The sequence below is a fragment of the Bubalus bubalis genome, chromosome 15 (assembly GCF_019923935.1).
Source record: "Bubalus bubalis isolate 160015118507 breed Murrah chromosome 15, NDDB_SH_1, whole genome shotgun sequence".
Lineage (NCBI taxonomy): Eukaryota > Metazoa > Chordata > Mammalia > Artiodactyla > Bovidae > Bubalus > Bubalus bubalis.
In genome coordinates, this window is record NC_059171.1 from 76027894 (window position 1) to 76046816 (window position 18923).

Here is an 18923-nt window from a genome sequence, read left to right on the forward strand (position 1 = left end):
AAACAAAACCCTCTATAAAATAATCTGGGGAGGCCTAAAACTTCCTAGAGCTTCCCTGGTGGCTCAGTGGTAAAGAATCCACCTGCAATGCAGGAGACATAGGTTTGATCCCTGGGTTGGGAAATGGCAACCCACTCCAGTATTCTTGCCTGGGAAATCCCATGGACAGTGCAGCCTGGCGGGCTACCGTTGGTGGGGCCGCAAAGAGTCCGACATAACTAAGCAACTAAACAACAACAAAAATTCCTGAGTCTATAATTCATTAGGTCTGAAAGATATTTGGAAGCTAGTTAACATCTCACATAATTTTAAAGATAAAAAATGTGAAGACTAGAGCAGTCGGGAGACTGCTGGGTTCTATGTGCCACCATCCATGTGGGCACTTCTACCCGAAGCGGATGGCACAGTACCCTGCCCGCCGGGAAGACTTCATCACCGCTGTCCTACAAGATCACCTCTGTGTGAAGCTGTGATGCAGCCAGGATCAATTTTTGACTTGGAACAACATTTTGAGCTGTACATCTGCTCATCAAGTTCAAATATTTTTCTTGCCCCTTTCACAAGTCACATAGCTATTTTCAGGTATCTCGCTCTTTCGATGATCAGCTTTAGAAGTTTTATCACCATAATTCTTTTCAAGTAACTTATAATCGTTGCTTTTTTTTTCCTGTTTTTATCTAATTTTTATTCCATTAATGTTGACTCATATTTCGATTGCCTTCTTTTTTCTCCTTTGGGTCTAATTTGCTTTGTTTGTGTGTATCTTTATTAAGTTATGGTCTTAGGCCTTTGCCTTTATACCATTCCTCTCTTATACTGCAGCACTTAAAGCCATTCCAACTCTTTTTATTTAATTTTTAAAGTTTTCTGGCCACACCAAGTGGCACCTGAGGATATTAAGTTCCCTGACCAAGGATTGAACTCATGCCCCCTGCAGTAGAAACATAGAGTCTTAACTACTGGACAACCAAGGAAGTCCCTCCTACTCCCTTTAAATGCTGATTTAGAAAAAATTCTACAAGCATTGATGTTGTCAATATTTTTATCTATATTCTGTTAATTACCAAAAGAGGAATGTTGGAATCCCTGTACTTGATGGTAGATTTGTCTATATGTCCCTCTAGTTCTGTCAATGTTTGATTTTTAAATATTTTTTAAAATTTGTTTTAATTGAAGGATAATTGCTTTACAATATTGTGTTGGTTTCTTCTGTACCCCAAGGTGAATCAGCTGTAAGTATACATATGACCCCTCCCTCTTGAACCTCCCTCCCACCTCAGCCCCTGGCCCACCCCTCTAGGTCATCACAGAGCACCAAGCTGAGCTCCCTTTGTTATACAGCAGCTTCCCACTGCTGCTGCTGCTAAGTCGCTTCAGTCGTGTCCGACTCTGTGTGACCCCATAGACGGCAGCCCACCAGGCTCCCCCGTCCCTGGGATTCTCCAGGCAAGAGCACTGGAGTGGGTTGCCATTTCCTCCTCCAATACATGAAAGTGAAAAGTGAAAGTGAAGTCGCTCAGTCGTGTCCAACCCTCAGCGACCACATGGACTGCAGCCCACAAGGCTCCTCCATCCATGGGATTTTCTAGGCAAGAGTACTGGAGTGGGGTGCCATTGCCTTCTCCGAACTTCCCACTAGCTATGTGTTTTACATATGGCAGTGCATATGTTTCAATGTTTGCTTTGTAAAACTTTTTGAAACTCTATTATTAGTTTAGTACAGAGTGTGATCCTGACACCTTCTTGATTAATGTAATCTTTAACCATTGTTAAATGCATTTGCTTAGTAATATTCTTTCTTTTGGAAGTTTATTTTGATGAATATTAATAGAGTTACATCTTTTTCTCTCAACGTTTGTATAATGTACTGTTTCTATCCTTTTATTATCAGCCTGTTTGAAGTCTCTTGTTAATAACCTGTAACCAGGTCTTGCTTTGTATCCAATTTTACAAGTTTGGCCTTTTAATTGGATTGCTTGGTCTCTTTGTTTTCAATATAAATATATATGTTTCGGTTGAATTCTACTATAATTCCTATTAGTCTGTTTATCCCATTTACTTTTTGTTTCTCTGCATCTCATTCCTTTCTTCCAGTTTTGAATTTGTAGTATTCTATTTTACCTCATTCACCTATTTGTTATAGCTCAGACTTTTCATTGGTTGCTTTAGATATTACAAGATGCATGCTAACATTTTATATTTTTCTGCAAATAAAATTATACCATCACATGAAAATGTAAGATTCCTATAATGGTATTTTCCATTTTCCCTCTCCCACTCAGAGTAAGGACCAAGGTGAGGTGCATGAAGTGCAAACACGGCCTCAGTCCTTAGATTTTGTGTTTTCAGTGCCTCATTCACCTCACCCTCAGCCCTCCTCCCACTCCGATTGTCTGATTATTTTATGCTATGGACCTGCAGTGCATTGCTATTATGTTCATTTTAAACAGTCAATCATCTTTAAAGCAATTATAAAAACACATATGCATGTGTGTATGTGGGTGTGTGTGAGTACAATAAAAAGGTATATTGACCCTTTTGTTACTTTTATGCTTTCTCCTGCAATCTGACTTTTACATGGTATCTTTTAGCATTCTTTCAGTTTAGGTCAGCAAAACTGTAGACAAATTTTCTGACCCTTTATCCATTTCAAAATGTCTTTATTTTGCATTCCTTTTTGAAGAGTAATTTGGTTATATAAAAAATTCTGAGATAGGACTTCCCTGGAAGGAGAAAGTTAAGACTTTGCCTTCCAATGTAGGGTGTTCAGGTTTGAACTGTGGTCAGGGAGCTGGGATCCCACATGCCTCCTGGCCAAAAAAAATAAAACATGAAACAGAAGCAATATTGTAACAGATTCAGTGAAGACTTAAACAAATTCTGAGTTGATATTTTTCTTTTTTTCAGCACTTTAAAGATTTCACTTCAAAAACTATGAACCATGTATGTGTGATTTCCTTTGTATTTATCTTGCTTGTGAATTGCTGAACTTTCTTGGTTCTGCGAGTTGATGTCTTTCAAAAATTTTGGAAAATTATTGTAAAGTCTCCAGTTTTCTATATTCTTTCCTCTGGTACCTCAATTACATATATCATTCATTTTGTCCCAAAGGTCTTGTATGCTGAAACTCATTTTTACAGAATCCTTTTTTCTCTTTGTGTTATATGTTGGGTAACATCTACTGATCTGTCTGCAGGTTCAGGGGACTTCCACACGGATTAGATGGCAAAGAATCTCCTGTACTGTAGGAGACCTGTGTTTGATCCCTGGTAGGGAAGATCTCCTGGAGAAGGGAATGACAACCCACTCCGGTATTCTTGCCTGGAGAATCCCATGGACAGAGGAGCCTGGTGGGCTACAGTCCCTGGGTTCGCAAAGAGTTGAACACAACTGAGCAAGTAACACTTTCACTTTCAAGCTCAGTGATCCTTTCCTTGATGTATGTACTCAGACTGTTTTGAAGCCCATGAAATAATGTTATATTTTTAATTTCTAACACTTCACTGAACCTTTTTATTGGTTTCACCTCCCTGCTGAAATTCCCCATCTGTTCCTATGTGTTAACTTTTCCCACTAGATCATTTAATATATTTTTCATACCTATTTTGAAGTCATAACATGCTAATTCCAAAATTACATCCAATGCCAGACCTGCTTCTATTGACTAATTTCTCTCTTGATCCGGAGTCATATTTTCTTGCATTTTTCATATGCTCCAAATTTTAATCACTTGCCAGACATCCTCTACAAAATACAACAGATAATGAAATAGGTGGTATTTGCCTCCAGAAAAGGGTACACCCTTTCTTCCTTCAGGCCCCTCGTGAGCTGGCTTGAGTCAAACTACTCTGAAGATAAAGTGAGTCTGGCTACTGTGTGGAGAAATGAATTTGGGGATTTCAAGATCATGAGGGTAGTATGAGGAGGGCCACGTGGGAGAGTTCTCTGTTCCCCAGAGAAAAGCCATGATGGCTGAAATCAGAGTGTTAGCAGTGAAGAGAACAGTGGTCAAATTTTAAGGGTGAGCAAGTATGGGCAGAAATGAGGCCAAAAATGAGCACACAGTGAGTAAAAAGCATCCGTAACCCGGAGCAGAACCGACGTGCAAGTGAGAAGGATGGAAGGACTGAGGAAGGATGATCTTGGGGTTTACCAGCTGGCTCTGCCTCTTCAGGACTCCCCACAGGGCAAACATGCCACCCATTTCTCCCACCAGCCCAGGCACAAAAGGTGGCATGTAGTAGGAGAACAAAAACATTGCTACCAAATATCATATACTCAGTCCGATTTGCCATCTTTCTTAAGTCTCCCTCACTGTTCCCTGGGCTCTCTTGGTCTAGTCCTATCTACTAGCCAACTGATATAAATAAAAGATTTAACATTATTTCAGGGGCAGTGGAAACTACAGAGCTAGTGATTTTAATATCCTGTCAAAGAAGCTGCCGCCCGGTGAAATTCTATGGCTTGCTTTGCTTAATTCTGGGAAAAGAAAAGCCACTGTGACCTTGATGAATCTCCACCTGTAATTCTGAGACATCTAAATATTTCAAATTCCTTCTGCACACCATAATCCTGCCCAGTAAGTAGCAAATAGTTTTCAGTATTTTCTTTGCTCAAACTGCATTATACATTTCTGGACTTACAGATCATAACTCTGCAATGACTTGCTACCTAGGCGTGACAGGCAGGAAGATTAGCACAGAGAGGAACTGACAAAAATGTTTGCAGAGAGACATGTCATTCTCAGTGAGACGGAGGGCATTTGGGTCGTGATTTTCAGTGTCCAAAGATGGGGGTCGGCAGGTGGAAACTAGATTGAGTGTGCAGAGTCTGGATTATTGAGCTGCTTTAACTTATATCCTCAGCTTTCCTCTATTTACTGCCTCCTAATTAGGCAGGCTCTCTGAGAATCCCTCAAGCCACAGGGTTCCCCTCCTGATCTTTCTTTCTGGGTATAATATTATTGTCCAAGGGAGGGTAATTAGTGGGCTCCTATAAAGGCTCTGTAAAATAGGCATTGGCCAATCATAACACAGGTGAGGACCAGAAACAGAATGGTTGTTAGTTCTTGCAGGAGATCCTAAAGCCAGAAGTTTTGATTACCAAGCCCAGGTCTTGAGAAAATGTCTTAAAGTCCAGCTAGGGATGTTCTAGACAGTCAGATGCTTTTTCTTTTATCTTAGTCACAGACTGTTCTACTTGACTGGTGATGTTTATGTAGATGAAGCAAGATGTGCTTCCAGGACAAATTCCTTCTTGGTTGGTTGAAAGAACAAATGACTATGTGATCCTTCATCACACATTTTGTTTGTCAAGGCCTCAGGGAAGCCCCTGTGTCTTGCATGACTTTTGTTTGGGTCTGAGATGACTCCTGAATATTTTCTTTCCAATCGTAGTATCATTCCTATCATGGGAACTTAAGCTACCTCTCAGTTAGAGCTCAAGGTGAGTCCTTCTTGGGCCATGATGTGGTGATGAAGAGGACCAGTTAAGTCAGCTATAGCAACATGAGTGATCTTATCCAAGAAATCTCTCTAGACTTCTCTAGAAATTTCAATCTGTGCTTGCATAAACACTTTTCCTTTAAAAATACACACCTATCATTCAGTGTAAGCCACAGGACTGATTGATCTTGACAAAGCTATAAACATGAGTTGGCACCTAATCAAATGCCTTCTGCTTCCTGTTTAAAGAGACAGGAAAGCATGAAACAATGCATTTCATTTTTAAAGAAAGGAAAGAGAATGGACTTTCTAAACACCTACTCTGTGCTACCTACTAAGTGAGATAATTTGCAGTCACTTATTTTAATTATTCCAACAAGTTTATGAGGCTCAATTTCTAGATTTTCAGGAAAAAAAATAGGTAGAATGGATTCTGCTGTTTGTGTCTGCCCAGTAAATTATGCCTCCCTCTTTTGGAAGCAGCACTTATAATTCCCTTTGGGAAATTATCCTTCTCCTTGTCCATGGGATTCTGACTGAGTTCATCTCAGCCCTTATTTTGAGGGGTGGGCCTACCACCCAGAACAGAACCATCAGAGCTGTTGGTTTGATGTGGCACATGAGACCCAATTTGGTCTAATAAGAGTGAATCTTCATTTCAGTCAGTCGTGTTCAACTCTTTGCGACCCCGTGGACTGCAGCATGCCAGGCTTCCCTGTCCATTACCATCTCCTGAAGCTTGCTCAAACTCATGTCCATCAAGTCAGTGATGCCATCCAACCATCCCATCCTCTGTTGTCCCCTTCTCCTCTTGCCTTCAATCTTTCCTGGCATCAGGGTCTTTTCCAATGAATCAGTTCTTCGCATCAGGGGGCCAAAGTTTTGGAGCTTCAGTTTCAGCATCAGTCCTTCCGGTGAATATTCAGGGCTGATTTCCTTTAGGACTGACTGGTTGGCTCTCCTTGCAGTCCAATGGACTCTCAAGAGTCTTCTCCAACACCACAGTTAAAAGGCATCAATTTTTCAGCACTCAGCTTTCTTTATGGTCCAACTCTCACATCTACTGGAAAAACCATAGATTTGACTAGATGGCCCTTTGTAGGCAAAGTGAATCTTATAAAGGTCTTTTTGAGCAAGTCAGACAGTGAGGACTTTTTTCCCTTGAGGAATTAGAGTCAATAAGGATAATGCACATGTGGAGACATCAGAGGTCACCATCTGAGAAACCCTCTGGAGAAAAAGGAAAGCAAAGAGGTGATGGAGAAAGGTGACATGGAATCAGCTGCACATAAGTGACTATGAAGACAGCTGTGTTTACTGCCATTGTCCGCCAGGCGTCTCAGTCCTGCAGTCTAGTGAAGCCTTTCTTTGTCTTCCCTGCAACACATTGGGTTGGGTATCTTCTCACTAAAAACTTGTAATTATAGACTTGTTACAGGGTGTGGTGGGGAGGGTCATCAAGGTGCAATTTCTTGCCTAAATCGAAGCTAGTATTAGGACAACTCTGGAGGACGAAATGGCGACCCACTCCAGTATTCTTGCCTGGAAAATTCCGTGGATAGAAGAGCCTGGCCCATGGGGTCACACAGTCAGACATGACCAAGCACACACACATTAGGGCAACTAGGGTATGACAGATTAGTTTGGCTCTGATGTCCCTGGTGACACAGAAAATGGAGTGGATGATCTGAAAACACATAAAGCTTCGTGAAGAAGACATGAAGGACTAGTAAAGCTTTGATAAACTATGGTGAGTAGCATGTCCTCTGGCATTTTTTATAGTGCTACACTGTCCCTGGTGATCACAATTAAATTTGTCTCTTTCTGTGACAGGAACACCGTTCTGAGGACAAAGGCAAGCATTATCAATAACATGGGAGGCAAGCCACATTACTCATGTGTTTTGAAACTCTTGGATTTTGAGATGTTCAAACCTATTCAAGAGCCATTTTTTTTTTTTTAAATTGAATCATCCCAAGGAGAAACACAGTTAACAGAGACTCACAAGCTTCCCAATGATTGCATTAATTTTATTTTATAGCCCTAGTATTTAGCATGGTGTCTGACATACAGAATATTATCAATAAATATTTGTCTAGTGAATGTATAGATTAATTAATTCTACTCGGGCATAACTGCCAACAACCTGTTTCTCAGCCATTTGCTATCAATTTCCTGAGTTCAGATATAAGCAGCTCCTTTCACTGATAAATGGCCTCATTGTTCCTTCAACTGTGGATCAGAGAACATCTGTCTTACAGGAAAGCAAAGTTAGTTTCGTAACTGTCCAGGTTTCCATTATGCTCCTGAGAGCAAGTTTGGATCACTCCCTAAAAGGCTATGGATAACAATACGCTTTCTGTTCCTGATGCAAACAGGGAGGGCAGCAGACTTAAAATACTGATATAAATAATGACCTGAAAGCCAGGTAATTTGGAACTGTTTCATAGCTGATGAGCCATTATTCCTCCCTATCATCAATGCATCTAAAACAGGCTCTCCTCTCACCTTGTTCAACCTCCATCATAAAATTAATTACCTCTGGATAGATCCCATTTAATTGCTCATAAAATTGATCTTACTTTCCAGATTTTATGGCAACTAGTATGTCATCAACAGAAGTGCCTAGCATAAATGGGATGCTCATTATCTACCGGGAAATAAAATAAAAGAGACCCATGATGGATGTAGGGGCCTTTGACACCTGTGTCTCTTGTACCATAATGGATAAACCGCACACAACACCCCAAAGATCTCCCCTAGGATGCGTCTACCTTCTCAAAAGAGAGTAGAAGGGTGTTTTCTTTCATTTAGGAAATTCAATGGATTTCATTTTTTTAAAGTGCTTTAGTGAATGCATTTTGCTTGTCCCTGTTCATTCAGTTATTCCACCCTGAAGGAGCATGGTTACAGAACCTGAATTTTAACCTGACTTCCTCCATGTAATAACCATGTACCTCAGAGAAATTACACTTTCTCAACTATAGGTTTATCCTCAGTAAATTAAGCATCATGATATTTATTTCATAGGCCGCTGTTGGGTTTAAAGGAGATGGTGAATATGAAACAGCTAATAAAGGCCCTCATCCAAAGAAGACATTTAATCAATGTTAGGTGCTATTATCTGATTCCCGTTGCTATTAATAAACCAACCAGGAAACAAACATGCGTTCCTGGAGGCAGTGTGATAGAAAGAGGCCGGGTTTTGGTAGATCAGTGTTTAGATTCTGTGATTTATAATCTATATATCCTTAGGCAAACTACTTAATCTCTTCTAACATCCACATCCTCAGATAGAAGCGGGATCAGATGACGAGAATACTGCAGAGGCCCCAGGTGGACAGTAGTCCTGGCCTCAGCCCCGTGCGTCTCCTCTGTGGTCCGTTCTGAGTGGCACTGCAGGGCCTCCTGACGTGAGCCCAGAGCTTAACTTGTTGAAGATCTGGGCAAAGTGCAGGACTCTGACCTGCAGCAAAGATGATCAATGCCTGCAGCTGAACAGAGCTCTTGAATCTGACGATTCCTCTCCATTCTCAGTGAGGACTGGCCTGGGAGCCTGGCCTGGCCACGTGTCCACCCCTAGGTTGCTGACCCAGGGAACATTTTCTTTCCTTTCCTCTGAGGCCTTGTGCCCTGTTACTCCTTAAATGCCATATTTCAGTTACTGGAAATCATTTCAGTTTCAACATCACCTTCTCTGTTTTAGCTCAAGCTCTTTCCCATGTGGCTGTATCCGTCTGGAACACTTACGCCCTGCTTCCACATCTGTGTTCTTTCACTTCTGTTATAGATTCCTATTTACCCCCCATTCTTTAGAGTCTGTGCCGTTTCCTCCTCAGAATCTATCTCCTAATCCCCAGGTCTGTGTTAGAAGCTCTTCTTCATCAGCACATTCCCTCCTTTCCATAATGCTTTGCTGCACGGCCTTGGGAGTGCCTGTTTGTCTAGCTCTCAGTTATACACAAACTGTGCGGATGTACCTGTCTGTCCTGTTCATCTCTCTTGGTTCAGTGTGGACTCTCAGTAAAGCCTTGTTGAATGTTGGATGAACAATAGGCCAAATGTGAAGTTCTCAGGTCAGAGACCAGGTAATGGGTTTTTGAAGGGTACCTCACTCAGCTCAGCCCGAACCAGATAATCCAAAAATCCTGGTCCAGTGAATGAAGGGAAGTATCCCAGAGGAAGAGCAAGAAGTCAGAGAAGCTAGAGAGAAGTACAGCGGGAAACGCGGTGGAAGCAGCCTGGCGGAGATGGGATGGGGACCTTTGCTGCCTGCGCTGCGAAGTCTTCTGTTGGCTGTGGTGCACGACCAGGTAGGGCAAGGCTTCGAGCTGTCACATGGAGGGCTGGCACTGAGGAAGAGAAAGAAAGAACTTCCTGTGGTGTGTGTGTGTGTGTGTGTGTGCGCGTGTGCGTGCTCAGTCGTGTCTGACTCATTGTGACCCCATGGATTGTAGCCCACCAGGCTCCTCAGTCCATGGGACTCTCCAGGCAAGAATACTGGAGTGGGTTGCCATTTCCTCCTCCAGGGGATCTTCCCCACCCAGGGACTGAAACTGAATCTCTTTTATCTCCTTCACTGGCAGACAGATTCTTTACCCCTGAGCCATTTGGGAAGACCCAGCTTCCCATTGGCATTTTCCACACAGTTCCACATGTGTGGAAAGTACGTACACTATATATTTTATATCAAGGGCATTCATTGTAGAGAAAAGATGGTTTTATAACTAAATGCATTTGAAATTCTCATTGACAGAATTAATCCAGGTTGACTATAATATTGCCAGATGTCTCAGAATCTTTACAATGCCAACATGAATTTTTAAGTGCAGATCATTTTCCAAACTACATAACCATATCGTCTTTTTTTAAAAGATACTTTTATTGAGCCTGTGTCCCATGAGGTGTTAGTTTAGAAAACATGGCTTTATACTGTTCCTGGTGGTTCCTATTATTTTTACAGCTTCTATCATTTCAGGTATTTATTTATAGTTTGCCTTATTTTAGAAAAGATCTAAAGCAATCAGTGCACTAAAGATCATTATAGTTTTGCTTTGTTTGGGGCTTTTTACACTAATGGATTTGTTTGACTTGGAATTAAAATCTTCCTTCATGAATTCTATGAATGAATCAGAGGTTATTACTTCCCTCTGGCAAAAAGAAGGTGGGGAGATGAATGGGCATTTGCAGAATCTGGTGTGGGAGCTTTTGAGCAAGGATACAACACAGAGGGAAACTCATATGGCAGGGGAGGAGAGTGGACATAACATGTGAGGTCTTGAGTCACAGTGACTTTGAAAACCTTGCTGAACCTTGTGTGGGTCTAAATTCTACTGAGCGCATGGCTTCAGATAACAATATCTACAGCGAAATGTTGTTAGAACATTAAATGAAGTGAAGTTAATGGATACCCAAGTACAGAGAAACTCCATGAGAGTGGGGAACGAAAATAATGTTATTAGCTGCTGTCTATCTTGGTCAGTCTTGTATTTCTCCCTGACTATTCTTTTCTCCACTTACTAGTATACATTTTCCTAACTTTTCTCATAGTCGTCCTTCAAACCCTGAAGAAAGTATGAATTTTGTCTGTACCTGTTCTGTGAAGGTAGTGCTCCCGATTCTTCAGCTAAGACAGTGAAGTGCAAGGAGAGATTTAACCAAGTTGCTCCAGGAAATACCTGTGCAATGCTCTGATGGACACAGACAGCTCTGTGTCTGATCCCTGGTGTGGTAGGGAGAGGGGGGAAAGAGGAAGGGACAAGGAGCTTTCTGCACAGAAATGAAAGTAAAATAAATACGGGATTTTCCTGATGTTCTAGTGGCTAAGACTCTGTGCTCCCAGTACAGGGTGCTCAGGTTCGATCCCTGGTCAGGGAACTAGATCCCACATACCGTACCTAAGACCCAGTGCAACCAAATAAATAAAAATAAATATGAAAAAAACATATTTAAAAAAATAATTTCCTTCTATGCACTGCACACACTCAACAGTTCTCAAGCCAGTCACAGAAGGACAAATACTGCCTAATTCTACTTAAAAGAGATATCTGAAATAGTCAAACTCATGAAGCAGAGAACACAATGGTGATTGTCATGGTCTAGGAAGAGGGAGAAATGGATATGCCATTTTATTGTTGTTGTTCAGTCACTAAGTCTCAGAATGGAAGTCGCTAAGTTGTGTCCGTCTCTTTGTGACCCCATGGACTGCAGCACACCAGGCTTCCCTGTCTATCACCAACTCCCAGAGCTTGCTCAAACTCATGTCCATCAAGTCGGTGATGCCATCCAACCATCTCATCCTCTGTCGTCCGCTTCTCCTCCTGCCTTCAATCTTTCCCAGTGTCAGAGTCTTTTCCAGTGAGTCAGTTCTTCACATCAGGCGGCCAAAGTATTGGAGCTTCAACATCAGTCCTTCCAATGAATAGTGAAGGTTGATTTCCTTTGTTATGCAAGATGAAAAAGTTTCAGACATCTGCTGTACAACATAGAACCTATGGTTATGGACAGAATATTGTGCATTTCAAATTCTGTTAACTGGATAGCTCCCTTGTTAAGTATTCTCACCAAAGGAAGCAAAACACACAAAAGAATAAAAGGACATGTTAGGAGGTAATGAATATTCTTGTTACTGTAGCTGTGGTAAGAGTACGCATGTGCCCAAACTCATTGAAGTGTACACACCAAATGTGTATATTTTTTGTATATTATATTTCAATAAAGCTTAAAAATCCAAAGATATTCTCACATTAATTCTAATATAAAATAATATTCTCAATTTTGTATTTTGTGCTAGTGATATTGTCTACCCACTCTTTGAGTAAAAATGTTGATCAAGGAAATTATGACCCTGCATATCTGTCACACTCTGTAGAATTTTCTCCATTTACCCCCTCATGGAACCATGGAACCACCCACTGGAGGCCTGTGAAGAAGTGTTGGCAAAGCATCTGGCATATAGTAGATGCAAGAGAAACGGCAGGTGTTGCTGTTATAGAAACAGGATCATATAGGATATTATTTTCTATCTCATCAGGAGTAGAAAAGTACAGGAACTTTACTTGTGCATACAAAAGAGAAAGCGATAGGGAGATGGTCCTGTGGTACCCATTCTGTGTAACTCAGTGTACCCAGGGCTTTATGTCTATTACCAGAAAGTTGAACTTGTAGACCTTGCGGAGTCTAATGAAAACTGCTTTACTGTTTTGCATCTAACAGTGGAAACAGTGTCAGACTTTATTTTTGGGGGCTCCAAAATCACTGCAGATGGTGACTGCAGCCATGAAATTAAAAGACATTTACTCCTTGGAAGAAGAGTTATGACCAACCTAGATAACATATTGAAAATCAGAGACATTACTTTGCCAACAAAGGTCCATCTAGTCAAGGCTATGGTTTTTCCAGTAGTCATGTATGGATGTGAGAGTTGGACTGTGAAGAAAGCTGAGCGCTGAAGAATTGATGCTTTTGAACTGTGGTGTTGGAGAAGACTCTTGAGAGTTCCTTGGACTGCAAGGAGATCCAACCAGTCCATTCTGAAGGAGATCAGCCCTGGGATTTCTTTGGAAGGAATGATGCTAAAGCTGAAACTCCAGTACGTTGGCCACCTCATGCAAAGAGATGACTCATTGGAAAAGACTGATGCTGGGAGGGATTGAGGGCAGGAGGAGAAGGGGAAGAGGATGAGATGGTTGGATGGCATCACTGACTCGATGGAGTCACTCGATGGAGTGAGTTTGAGTGAACTCCAGGAGTTGGTGATGGACAGGGAGGCCTGGCATGCTGCAATTCATGGGGTCGCAAAGAGTCAGACATGACTGAGTGACTGAACTGAATTGAACTGATCTCTTTTTAACCTATTTAGCTTTCCTTGCTCTTCAATGGAAACTCAGTTTCTCGGTTTAATTAAAAATGGCTAGTACAAGTGGATTATAACTTAGAAGGTTGAAAGGGGTCTAGTGCTCAATCATATCCAGCTCTGTCATTCTCTGGCACATAGGAAGGCAACATTTCCTGCTTCTGGTACAGTTGGGTTTGCTACAATAGTGCTTATTTCTGGCCACTGGGGTATGGAGAAAAGTCATTTATGCCATGTATACTGTTCCAGGTCATTTTATAAAAGTCCATATGTGACACTCCAGATATTTCTTGCTGTGCTTCAGAAACCTTGGAAGTCATTTGTTGAGATAGTAATGAGGAGATGGAACCTCAATCTGTGAGATTCCCTCAATTGAATGGGATTTCACTCAATCAGTGAAACAGAGCTCCGGAGCCCCCAGATATAGTTGAGACATGTAGATGAGAAACACAAACCTACTATCATAATTGAGACACGTAGATGAGAAGATATAAAAAAAATATTGCTGTGTGAATTAATTGGAATCATGGGCTTATTTGTTACCTCATCATAGCCTATCCTATTCTGATCAATTTTCTGAAATTGAATTACTTTTAAATCTTTCACTCTCTGCAAGAAGACAGTGGGTTTACGCTGCTCATTTAAAACAAGAGAGGTTAGTATAACCTTCCTACTCTTTCTTCTACCTGGAATTTCTCCTCCTTCAGACATGTGAAATAATTTTCTGATCCCACCAAGCAGAACATAGGGAGGAGAGATAAGGGGAATGAGAAAGTTCTTATCTAGTGTTCTAAAATTTTCTTATTTGGCATATAAATAGAGTTGCCCTTTCTTTTGTGAATGTCACGGTGAATTCTTCAGAATCTCCCCTGCTCAGACCCTATGAAGTGACTTCCTTCAGTTGCCTCTTCCCAAATCTCCTCTGGGCTTCTGTCCTCAAAGAAAGCTCCATATCTCATTAGTGTTGGGTCTTATCAGCCTGGAAGGGGGCCCAATGGGGCAGGAGTCCTTTGGAAATTGTTGCAAGCTCCCATCCTACCTCATTCAGTGCGAAGTTCCATGCCTGTTTGATTGACACTCAGAAGGAGTGCAATTACTTCCAAGATGCTTCACTCCATCCTTGAAGCCCAAAGTTACAGCTTCTCTGGCTCAAATCAGCACCCGTCCCTGGGTACATATCAAATCTGACTGTGTTCTTATCAGGCTCCTCCCTTCATGTTCTCACTGGACCCAAAGCGAAAGTGAAAGTGAAGTCGCTCAGTCGTGTCTGACTCTTAGCAACCCCATGGACTGCAGCCTACCAGGCTCCTCCATCCATGGGATTTTCCGGGCAAGAGTACTGGAGTGGGGTGCCATTGCCTTCTCCAAGGACCTCCCCTAATCCCCCGTTGCAGAACCCTCCTGGATCACTCCTTCATCCGCTCGTATATCCACATTTTGTGTAGTCATATAACACCAGTTATTTTCCATGGTGTTCTGTCTCCAGGTCACTTTGGACTGTAAAATCTGTTGAATTCATGCCTCATGAAGCGTGAAGAACACCATTTTAGCATCCTGTTACACATGCATTGTCTCATTTAAACTCCGTACCTGTCATATGAGTCATATTGACGCCTAGTTCATAAGTGAGAAACATAACTTCCAGGAAGATTAATCGGTTCACATATATAATAAGCCAGAATGTAGGTGCCGAGGGAAAGGAAGCTGTCTCATTCACTTTTGCATCATTGAATATAGAATAGTGCCCAGCACATAGTATACGCTGAAGAAGTGTTCCTGTAGGAATACAAAGTATCAAGGATTTACAAATCTGTTGCTATTTACTGTACACCAGGTTACTCAATCTTGTCCCTGGTTGTACTGCAGGGGGAGTTAATTTCTCTTGTGGGGCACGGGGAGGGCTGTCCTGTGTATTATAGGGTACTCAGCAGTATCCCTGGCCTCCACCCAGGAGATGTCAATAGCAGCCCTCCTCCTAATGTGATAACCAAAAACCTTCAGACACTGGCATCTGTCACCTGGGCCAACAGAGTTTCCTGGAGAATATCCATTGTTAGGACGTTTCACTGGCAGAAATACACTTTATCCTAAGCCAATGCTATTTGACGGTTTGTCACTTATAGTGGCTGCTGTCACCATAACCAATACATTCTTCACATAAATTTACATAAGTAAAAATGTAAATCTGCACCGAGATGTACAAAGAAAATATATTTATTTAACTTTACCTCAGATGATGCTCCAAGGTGGTAAAACCATGGTAGTGGTAATAATGGTAAAGTTAATACCATTAGTGTATCAGTTAGACTCAATACAGACAAGGATGTGACCAAGACCATCCTACCCATCAGGGGTTCTTTTCTACTGAAAGCTGTCCTGGTTGCCTTCAGAAAATAAAGGCCATTATGGAGAAGAGTATGGAGATCCCTTAACAAACTAGGAACAAATCTACCATATGACTCAGCATATACTGGGCATATACCCTGAGAAAACCACAATTCTAAAAGACACATAGTTCATGGCTGCACCATTTACAATAGCCAGTATACAGAAGCAATCTAGACATCCATTGATTGATGAATGGATAAATACACTGGAATATTACTCAGGCATACAAAGGAATGTGTTTGAGTCAGTTGAGTGAGGTGGATGATCTTAGAGCCTGTTATACCGAGTAAAGTAACTCATAAAGAGAAAAAAAACAAATATCATATATTAACATCTATCTATCTATATACATAAATGAAATTGAAAAAGAAAAAATGAGACTGATGTACCTATTTGCAGGGAAGGAATGGAGACAAAGATGTAGAAAATGAAGCTGTGGATACAGCAGGGGAAGGAGAGATGAATTGAGACAGTAGCATTGACATATACACTACCGTATATAAAATAGATAACTAGGGGGAAGCTGCTGTATAACACGAGGAGTTCAGTGGAGCTCTATGATTACCTAGAGGGAATCATAGAGGGGTGGAGGGAGGGAAGGGAGGCTTAAGAGGGAGGGGATACGTGTATAATTATGACTGATTTGCATTGTTACATGACAGAAACCAACAACATTTTCAAGCAATTTTCCTCCAATTAAAAAAATAAATTAAAAAAAAAAGAAATGCAAAAATAAATAAATAAGGGAAAATATACAATAAAACTCTTTTCTCTGACAAAATTCTAGAGATATATTTTTGCCACAAAATAATTAAGATGTATGTTATGCAAAGTAGCTCTATTCTATTTTCTATTGCTATGCAACAAAGTACCACAAATTAGCAACTTAGCACAACATACAGCCATTACCTAACAATTTCTGTAGGTCAGAAGTCTTGGCATAACTTAAGTATACCCCCTCTCAGGCTCTCCCAAGGCTGAAATGCAGGTGTCAGCGCAACCAGACTAGAATCTACTTCCAAGCTCCATCCGGCTGCGGGCAGCCTCGTCTCCTGGTGTCTATAGAATTCATGGCAGCCTGTGTCTTCAAAGCCAATGGTAGAAAGTCTGCTGCTTCAAGACTCTGACATCTACACCCCTTTATAAAGGATTAATGCGATTAGCTCACTTCCACCCAGAATAAAGTCCCTTTTGATTAACTCAAAGCCAATTGATTAGAGACTTTAATAATTATATCTGCCAAATTTATTCACTTTGCCAAATAGCAAAAATCACAGTCCATTGTGGTTTAGCAAGAGAACTGTGTGTGGCTTAAGATGTTTGGGTTCCAAACTCTTTCCATTTTCGGCTCCACTTATATTCAGCTTCAAGATTTCTATATTAAGCTAACAGATGGAAACAGAGAATTGCAAATTATCTATGAAAAAAATTATATTTAATGGGTCAGGCCTAAATGCAGGAGTCAATTACTTCAATTCCTATTCCACTGGTTAATTGATTGGAGGGTAAAAAATGTCATCTAGTTATATGCCCAAGGAGAAGTGAAAGTGTGGAATTGTTTTTAGTCTCTTGGTCACCGCCCCCAAAATGTTTCATTCTCCTCTCGCAGAGAAGTCTCTTGTGCCTTCCTGAGGGAAGCCAAGCCAGGTCTCTTCCATTCCACTACATTCTGCTCAAAGTCTGGTGGATGTTCAGACTCTCAAGGGTTCCCCATGGATATGTCTCCTCATGGTTCAATAAGTTACAAATAAAGAGGGAACTGTCTGCTTCCCCATCCTCCTCCCTTGCAAGGAAATCCTCAGTCAGAAAGTGGAAGAACAGGAGGCCACAGCAGGCTCTGGTCTGTATCAATTCTGAAGTTCTGCTGTGCAGCCTTTATGAAGATCCTCCAACTTGGAAATGGGGATGTTTCTGAATTAAACCCTGCTCTGCTGTTTAGGAGAACCCTCCTTGTCCTTTACTCTCCACAGACCTTTGCTCTGTTCTTTGGGAGTTCTCTTCTATTCATTAACCTCCAGGGTGCATATTATAGGTCTGCAAAGTTTCTATAAATCTGTAAAGTCCACTTCTGCTGACCAAAGTGTGGAGTTTCAAGAGCCATTTTAGGTCTCAAAGTCAAAGGGTGTTTGGTAACATTTTGACAATGAAATTTACCCTCAAACATAGGACGCTTAGGAAGATCTATTTCTCTCCAGTCAGTTACAATTCTGAAGCTTGATTTATTGTTTCCTTGTTTTAATATCACCTATTCCCCACTTAATGGGTTGGCAGTTTGAGGCAGGTTGTGTAAAATTTCTCAGAAACTCATGTGGTGTCTGGGCACATGACATCTACACGTGTGGCCCGTATTCCCAGACTGGATTTTCCTCCTTCCCTGCATGTCTCTCCTGATCTCTCATTCCTACTCAGATAAGACTCCTGGACATAAAACTTTGTCTTTTGCTCTGCTTTTAATACAGCTAGCCTGACACAGTAATACTTTTCACAGAAAGGCTGTCTTGATGTGTCTTTGTCAATCCAAGCTTTTCCAACCTCATTTCCTATGGTGAGAATCCATAAATTCTCATTTTTCCAACTTTCCAATATCTCAAATTTCTGAACTGACTCATCTCTTTCTTTTTCCTCTTAAATACCAGCCAATCTTGACCAAGTTCATCCCTTTTTTTTCCCAAGATTTTTTTGATGAGGCCCATTTTTAAAGTCTTTGTTAAATTTGTTACAATATTGCTTCTGTTTTATATTTTGGTGTTTTGGCCTTTGAGGCATGTGGGATCTTAGCCCCCTGAACAAGGATCAAACCCACACTCCCTGCATTGGAAGGCAAGGTCTTAACCATGAGATGACCAGGGAAGTTCCTCACCACTTTCTTTTAAACCTTTCCTAATGTCAGCTGGGAGGGATTGGGGGCAGGAGGAGAAGGGGACGACAGAGGATGAGATGGCTGGATGGCATCACTGACTCAATGGAAGTGAGTCTGAGTGAACTCCGGGAGTTGGTGATGGACAGGGAGGCCTGGTGTGCTGAGATTAATGGGGTCGCAAAAAGTCGGACACAACTGAGCGACTGAACAGAACTGAATGTCAGCTAATAGAAGCCAATGCACATTCACACTGCTGCCTTCTAGCTACTTCCTCTAGAGCTTACAGGCTTAGCCAGCCCATGGTCTGCCCCAAGTTAGAGCAAACAATATTTCTCCTTGAAAGTTTTATTGAGATAAATGCAGATTCACATACAAT